Below are 8362 nucleotides of genomic sequence, written 5' to 3' on the forward strand. Positions count from 1 at the left end.
AAGGGCTCTCCTGCCGGGTTTGGGGCCGTGGGGTGATGCGCTCCCTTCCACACTGATCGTTTACATGGGGTGGGATTTTCATCCAAAGAGGGGTCCGGGCTTGCTGGAGTCCCCTAGAGAGAAGCCTCTGTAATCACACGTGTTATTCCGGATGCTACCCGTTTAACTTGCTTCATTAGAGAAGCTTCGGTACCCTCGTATTCCTCTTCTGTATCATGTGCTTTGTGGTGTTAGTGAGACCATGATGAAGTGTCCTTTATATTGTGCTTTCTTTTGGCCGGGAGCGGAATAGTGCATTCACCTAAAAAAGCAAGCGAGAACCCAAGCAACCTTCAGCGAGATGGCAGGGCTTGGGGTGAAACCCCTCGGGTGGCTCGGGGCAGAGGCGGTGGGTGCTGCGCCGGGGCCCAGCATGGGACCAGCTCAGTGGTTGGCACAGGAGATCCTCCCCCTGCTGGCTGAGCCTGGGGTCCCAATGCATTGATCCCCTTTAGGGGAAGATGCTGTGATCTCCAGCTGCCGAAAGGCCCCTCTTCAAAGCAGGAGCTTAGGGTCTGCTGCGCCCTGGGCAAAAGAGGTGAAGGTTCCCATCAACCTGATCCATACGTACGCCGCAGCTCCGCGCAAGACAGCAAAGTTCTTGCTCTGTGAGGCTGTAGTGGGTACGAAGCCACTTTATGGCTGGATACAGGCACGACTCTCTTTTCTCTCTGCATCTGTGCAACGAATTTCTCGCTCCTCAGAGCTAAGTGCACATGAGAATGCTATGAACCTCCAAAGTGTGCCTGGGCCTTGGACTCATTGCCTACCTTTGAAAGGTGGCCAGTCTCTTTCCCCCCTCCCCCCATTTCCTTTCTCTTTTGAATACCTTGGGCAATGGGCAGTAGGCACAATGTTGAATCAGCACACCTTTAAAGGTAAATATAGATATAAGAAAAAATACTACATATATATATATATATATATATAACCACCTTCCTCTGCTCATTTTATTTCTTCTGGTTTCTGCAAGCGCAGCCAGGTCCCCGCAGCTCCCCAGCGTGAAAAGTCAAGACAGAATTAGTTTAAACCATTTTTGAAACTTTGTGACCATTTTGAAATGTTTTTATACAACCCAATCTATAAGACAGGATTTCTTTCTCCAGGCAGCTCATTTTGTATCTTTACATGAAATGTAGGTTAACTCATCAGCTCTAGAGAAACCATGATGTGAAAAAAAGTTGCATTTTCTTGGCTTTCCTGGCAATTCCCTGTTGTTGAAGATTTTGATTTTTAACAATGTTCTTTGTAGAGTTTAATTGCATACTTGAAACTTGTCTCGGCCAGAGGGATCTGTTGATTGGCTTTGACAAAGGCATACAAGGGTCAATGGAAAATCATTTTTTCCCAGCGGCATTCCACAACAGTAGGAGAAAGAGTTGGGCTGTGAGGAGCTAAGGCCGCGGATACAGCCCCTACCAGGCAGCTAAGCCGGAGAGGCAGCGTGAGATGTCCTCACCGAAATGCTTGGTACTCGCCCAAACACCCACCCAAAGCAACTTTCTCGAAGGCAAACTCCGCTGCCTAAATTCTGGTCCTTGCACGAAGGAGACTCCTGTTCTGCCATGCTAAGCCAACTCACAGGCAGCATCGAGATGTGGCACGAGTACGTTGCAGGCTCAGATTTAGTATAAGATGCCGATCTCATTTTTTTTCCAAGTGATGGTCTAGGACCTCCCTCTTGGAGACTGTTAGAGGTGGCCATGGAAGTTGTTAAAAATGCTTCAGGGAAAGCGTCAAGAAATCTCCCCTAAGGAACACGCTGCTAAACTGGCATTTTTGCAGTTTTTCCCCAAAATAAAAAAATATATTTTCCAGGTGTTTCTTCCTTTGCTGTTTCCCCTTTCTTATCAGTGGAAAGAGGGGAAAAGGCGGCCAAGTGAGGAGGATAACCAGGTATGAGCTCACCTGCCATGCGCTGCGTTGTGGAAATCTCTGACCATTTTACCGCACCTTTGCTTTGGTGGTTTTTTTTTTTTCCCTAAAGAAAATCTTTCACTGGAAAAAGTATTGAGTGACAATGTTGGACATCAGCGATGACACTGGATGTCGGCGCCTCCTTATGCTGGACATCAGGAGAGCTAACTTAAAACCTTGAAATACTTACCATGTGAGTAACACTATGTGCAGGGTGGGAAGGCCCTGGTGTCCTTCAGTGCTGGCTTTGGGACATGTTTAGTGTGGAATACAGGGCCTGATTTTGGATGAAGACATGTTGCCATAAGCAAGGAGCAGCTTCCGTCAACATAATGGCATCATATGTGAATGGGGCACCAACTATAAGGGAAGAACTGGGAGACAGAAAAGGTTTTCCAGCGTACTGAATCCAAAACACCTGGAAACATGGTGAAAAGAGCCACGCAGCCCCTGGGCATCATGGGAAGGACACAGAGCAAGGGGTTTACAGCCCATTGTTCTCCATTTTTGGGTATTGAATGTATTAGGAAGCCTCCTCCAGCTGGGTTTCCTGTGTCACAAGTCATGAGACGAGTTGAGGTCCATAAAAGCCATTGATGTAATTGCTGTGCTTTTCAGATGAGGTACAAGGGGGCAGCAGTAGTTCTGCAAAGCACAAGGTCTTCAGCTGGTGGGAACTCGCAGGTGTCCTTCGCTTTCCACAGAGCCTCTGTGCCCGCTCCAGGTGGAAACCAGACCTGCTTGGAGAGAGCTGGTGGGTGTTCAGTTAGGAAGCCCTCCATGTCCTCACCATGGCCAACAGCCCAGATCTTGCCATTGCACCTTCAAAAACTGAGTTTTGCAGATGGCTTTTTCTGGACCCAACAGGAGCTGGTCTAGCTTTACAGAAGCAGAAACAAGCAGAAAATTGGCCCCGAGCCATTACAGGAGGTATCTAACCAGCCCCAAGCCTATGGCAGAGATTAGCATAGCCAGGGCAATGAATCCGCTGCTCATTTGGTTGATTTATTTAAGGGTTTGTGCTTGCCTTTGGCTTTTCTACCAAGTTGGTAGGAAGCAGAATATAGGTATGAAATGCTTTCTGTGCTGGTGGTTGGCTGTTTTAGTCAAGGGGATGAGGAAAGGGCAAGGAGGAGAAAGAAAGAGAAACCATTGCTCGAATATACCTTGAAAAGGCAAGGGACACTGTTGGATGGGACATAACCGCAGCTGCATGAACACCCCGAGTTCTGTGGAGATGTTCTAGGGGTGGATGCGAGCTTGTGCGTTGACAACAAGCTCTTGTCCCTGTCCCAGCGTGTTTCAGCTGAGAAATTAAAACAAAAAAAATGTATAGTCTCTACCAGCAAAGTTGCTTAGGGTTTCTTTCCTTTCTGTTTTGTTCAGTTTGGCACTTTGAGCAGTGAAAATGTCTCTTTTTAGCCGACTTCATTTCAATAACCAGCAGTAAATATCTGAAGGATCTCAGTCCTGATGTGGCAGCCACAATTTGTTCACCTCAAACAAAGAGTTTTAACTGAACTTAGAATAAACCCCCAAGAAACGGTTACTGTTCTCGGTAGGTGATGAAGTACCTCCTTCTGGTAGGAGCATCAAATTTGGGGGGGGGAGGAGGTCTTTAAAAAGCCATTGATCTCGGTAAGCGCTTGTGTTGATGTGTATTGACCAGCCTCGACAGCTCACTTAATTGTTAACAATTAATTAACCGCTCACTTTTAATTGCCAGGAATAATTGTTCCATGCACACAGTACTTCCTCGCAACTCCTTTCAATCACGCGCAACCTTTACTCTCGGTGAGGCGGTCGTGCTGCCGTCCAGCTGACGGCTTCGCTCGTACCATTTGTAGCTTTTCTGTTAGCAATGCCATTGCCCACCGCAAAATCCCCCGAGAGCCGCCCTCCCTGCTGCCCCTGCAACCCCAGGAGTGGAGCTTTCCCATTCCCATTGGAAAATTCTGCGATACGGAGCATTATAAAGATAAAATGGGTTCTCAGTAGAGAAGACCCAAATCAGAATGGACGGTCCAAAGCTCTTTTGTCCCTGACCTTGAGGGGTGCAAATAAATTGTCTCCGACTCCAAGTGTATTTAGTGGCCTTCACAAATTCTGCTCAATGTCGTGAAGCGTATTTGTGTCTAAACCAAGGTGATTCCTTCCCGAGTTGAGCATGCTGCAGCGGGCAGGACGCTGGATGCCTGGCAGCACATGGTGCCAAATCATAGAATCGTCTAGGTTGGAAAAGACCTTTAAGATCATCAAGTCCAAAAATAGACACTGCAATCACAAGCACAGTTTATGACCTTAGTGCGGGATCTGGGAGTTGGAAAACACCTGGCTTGTCCCAGGGAAAGCTCTTTTCCACCTGGGCAGTGTCCGGCTAAGGATGAGAGGTAGTGCTGGCCACTGCTGGCAAAGCGGGCGTCCTTTCGAGTCTGCTGCAGCCTGGCCTCTTGGGTCTGCCTTGCCTTTCCTCTACACCATGTAGAGATGACAAGGACTGGGCTCCTTTCTGATGCCTCTCATGAGTAGGTCAGAATCAGGCCCCAGGCAGGATAAGGAGCATCCTCCCCAGGGGCGAATCCTCCAGCTCGGAAGGAGGGATGAGTCTCTGGTGGCAAAACTCAGCAAGAGACTGAGCCAGACTGGGGTGGCCCAGGGCCAGGTCCTGCTCTGCGGTCACCAGCGTGGTAGCCCTGCGGTCGCCCCGCTGGGGCTCTGAAACCCAGACCAGCCCAGCCAGGCTTCGGGCAGCACCCGTCGGCGTCGCCTTCAGACGGACAGAGTGGGGGTCGATCGTCCCCATTCCCAACCCCGCCTCCTGTCCTATCTGCTCCCCCAGGAACAAGGCCATTCCACAGCAATCAGGACAGCAACTTATTTTGATCTAAGTGTTTTCATTAGCCTTTTAACTTGACTGGGAAAGTTGATCTCAAAGAAAAAAAATGTACAGTTATCATTCGGCTACGGTTAAATCAAGCCCCTTCGATGCACTTTATGAACGAGTGAAAACAAATCAATGCTGTTATTGCACTGTATCTCTATTGTGTATAATATTATACATTCATCTGTAAGAGTAATTTATTTTTATTACTGTAAATAAAACTGTCAAAGTGGTTTGTCAAGAGGATATCCAAAAATAGGGGAGGGGGGGGTAAAATTAAAACATTTGAAGATCTGGGCTCCTGTCCCAGGTATGTGCCATGCTGTGTGTGTCTGTGTTTTCATTTCAGCTGAAGCGAGTCTAGTACGGGTTTCTGCTTTCCCTCACCCAGGGTCCATGTGTCCACGTGGATCGTGATGAGCTGGCTGAGGATAAGAACTGCTCGAGACATCGACTGTACGGGGTGGGAAGGAACGGCTCCCACTGCTCAGAGCCTCCCTGCAAAGGGATGGCCACTTTCCCATCGGCAAGCCAGCCTCTGATCACCCCGGCGGGCAGGGATCAAATACCCGTGGGAATGAATTGATCTTTGAGAGCTGGTTTCTCCCAGTGAAGGGTGATAGAGATATCACAGCATTCTGCTGCCGCTTCTGTGCCCCGGCCTCTGACGGAGAAGGGCTGATAACTCACAGCAAAGGGACCCAGAGAGGGCAAGCCGACAAAAAGCCGAACCCAAATCTACTTTAACCTCTTAAAATCTTTATTTTTATTTTTTTTTTTAATTAGCACATGCATAAAGTGTCAACAGTTTGGGATTAAGATGACGTTTTTCGAACAAATGTAGTTACAAGCGGTGCTTCAGATCGTTCCAGGTTTCCTCTCTACACTGTACAGAAGAAAGCTCGCGTTGCGACCGACATAGTCCCTACCTTTCCATCACCGTGTCACGACAGGCAGAACCCACAACACTGGGGAGAAATACACTTGTTCACACGTAGCAACTGGGTACGGTAGATAGATACAAGCAGCAACATCTACTCACCTATTGACTAAGTGCACATGGTTAAAGGACCCCATTAGACAGTGGACATCTCCTTCTTTTCTAAGGTCAACTATATGATAACGGAAATCAAATTATGGCCTGTAACGGGTGACCCTCCCGTGGGAGAGATGCCCATCTCCCACCAGCTGCTTCTATCAAACAGCAAGTCAAAGGAAATACGGGCAATACTTCTGCCGGTATTAAAAAAAATAAGCCTCTTGCAGGAGCGTGGGGGCAGCCCCACCGGTGCCAAGCGCCCCAGGAAGCCAACCACAAAGTGCCACCACCTCCCTACCCCTGCCATGCCACCCCTGCAGGGCTGGAGCCAACCTCCGCAAAGACCGGCCCCGGCCCTGGCTCCGGGCTGTCCGGATGAACAGCCAGTGCCAAAGGGGGATCAAACTGCTTTTAAACTGCTCAGCTCAAGCTGGCCGCTCACAGATGCTCTATTTTAGGAGGATCGGTTGCCCCAGTGCTCCAGGAGGTCTCCCTAGCTTGTAGCTGCTGCGTTTGGGTAGAGCAGAGGGGTTTTTGGGGTGTCTGAGGTGCTCCCAGCCCAGCCTGGGCTAAGCCTTTCAGGGCAGGTTTAGGCTAGACTTTAGGAAAAACTTCTTCACAGAAAGGGTTGTCAGTCTCTGGAATGGGCTGCCCAGGGAGGTGGTCAAGTCCCCATCCCTGGAGGTATTTAAAAGAAGGAGAGATGAGGTGCTTAGGGACGGGGTTTAGTGGTGGGATGGCAGGGTTAGGTTAAAGGTTGGACTCGATGATCTTAAAGGTCTTTTCCAACCAAAGTGATTCTATGATTCTATGATCCCCGGGCTGATGGGTACAGGGCACCCCAAAATAACGCCTGGCCTCACCCAGGGGTGCTTTGTGCTCCTACTCACTCCGAAGGCAATGGAAACCCAGCAGCGAGATGGCTCCTGTCCTGCCACAGCAGCTGGCTTTGCCCCAGCAGCCCTGGGGCAGGAGGAGGAAGAGAAGGAGGAGGAAGAGGAAGTCTCTCCAGCCTGAAAGCTTGTCCCACGGCGGCAGCAATGCACATACCCTGGAGCAAACCCACCAGCACGTGCATGTCCTGCAGCAAAGTGGTGACAGGGTTTGTCCCCTCCCTGCGTGCCCACCGTGTCCTCTCGGGGACTGCCCCTGTGCTGAAGGCGCAACATTTGCACGTGCACCTGGAAACGTCTGGTTGCCAGAGGACGTCTTCCTTGGGTTGGCCAAGATGGGAGTAAAAGCTGCTCCCAAAACCACCCCCGCACAGCTGCAGGGGGGTAACAGCCCATGCGTAAGGAAGGAGGAATCCCAGTGGATACCTTGGGGTCTGGGCATGTCCAGGTTTCCACCCGGGTGAGGACAGGCTGAGCATCAGAAATGCTCGGCAACGCTCTGCCCTTCCCCAGCTCGGCGAGCCCACCCGCCCCGTGGAGCCCCGCGCTCCTCGGCAATGCAGTGGGGGCCTCCAGAAAAGGCACTTGTGTCAGTAAGGAGCTGCCCCACCGCTCTCCAGACGGGAACACCGGACCCAGGCCCCGCGCGTGACACAGCGCAGCCAAAAGCGGAGCGGGGGGAAAGCGCCAGCAACGCTGCAGCGTCCACCCAAACTCACGCCAGGGATGTCCTGTTTCCGATTCCCCCGGGCAAGTTGAGCGTCCCCAAACATCTACTAAGATGGGGAGCCATCGGCCCCAAAATGCTCCTAAAAATGCATTTAGGAGACAAAGGTTTCTTTTTGGTGGGGATTTTCTTTCTCTTCCCTAATCTGCTCTGATCGGAGGTGAAAGGCACCACAAAGAGAGGCCCCATTTGTGGAAAACCGGCCAGAACTAAAGGTAGTCCTGAAGCATCTCAGTATAAACAACTGGTGGTGGTGGTGGTGGTGAGGGGGGGTGTTGACCCTCATACCAGTATGATTTCTTGGAGACCTGGCAGGACCGTGCCAAAGATGAGGCTGTCGCCAGCGGGAAATCAACAGCTCCTCAACGTGCACCACTGTAAGGTGCTCAAAGTCCACGTTGTTTCTAACATGAGATTTTTATGGTTGGGTTTTTGATGGCAAGAAGCGACTTTCTATGGAGTAAGTGATCCCAGCTGAGGCATCGGGCGTAGGCAAGCACTGGTAATGGGTGAAAATCAGGGGGGTTGGAAACACTTGAGATGGGGTGGGGTCTTCAGGGACAAAAGCACCTCCTGTGGTGGCAGGAGACAGCTCCTGGCTGTGCTGCTTGCTCTGTTCTGAGATGCTGGTTTCTTAGGAACTGAGTTTTGGTAAGTGGTTATGGGGACAACTGCTCCATTTTTTGGTGTCTAGCTGGGAAGCAGCACCAGGGCTGAGTTTCCCTTCAAGGTCCAGAAGAAGGAGACAGAACAGATTTTCCTTCTGGAAATCACATGTAAGTTGTTTGGGTTTTTTTAGGTTGGGGGGGTTGTTTGGTTTTAGGTTCCTCAACTGAGCTACCCCAAATCAAAGAATAACTTTTTAA

Source organism: Egretta garzetta, unplaced genomic scaffold (genome assembly GCF_000687185.1).
Source record: "Egretta garzetta isolate BGI_Z169 unplaced genomic scaffold, ASM68718v1 scaffold595, whole genome shotgun sequence".
NCBI classification, from domain to species: Eukaryota; Metazoa; Chordata; class Aves; order Pelecaniformes; family Ardeidae; genus Egretta; species Egretta garzetta.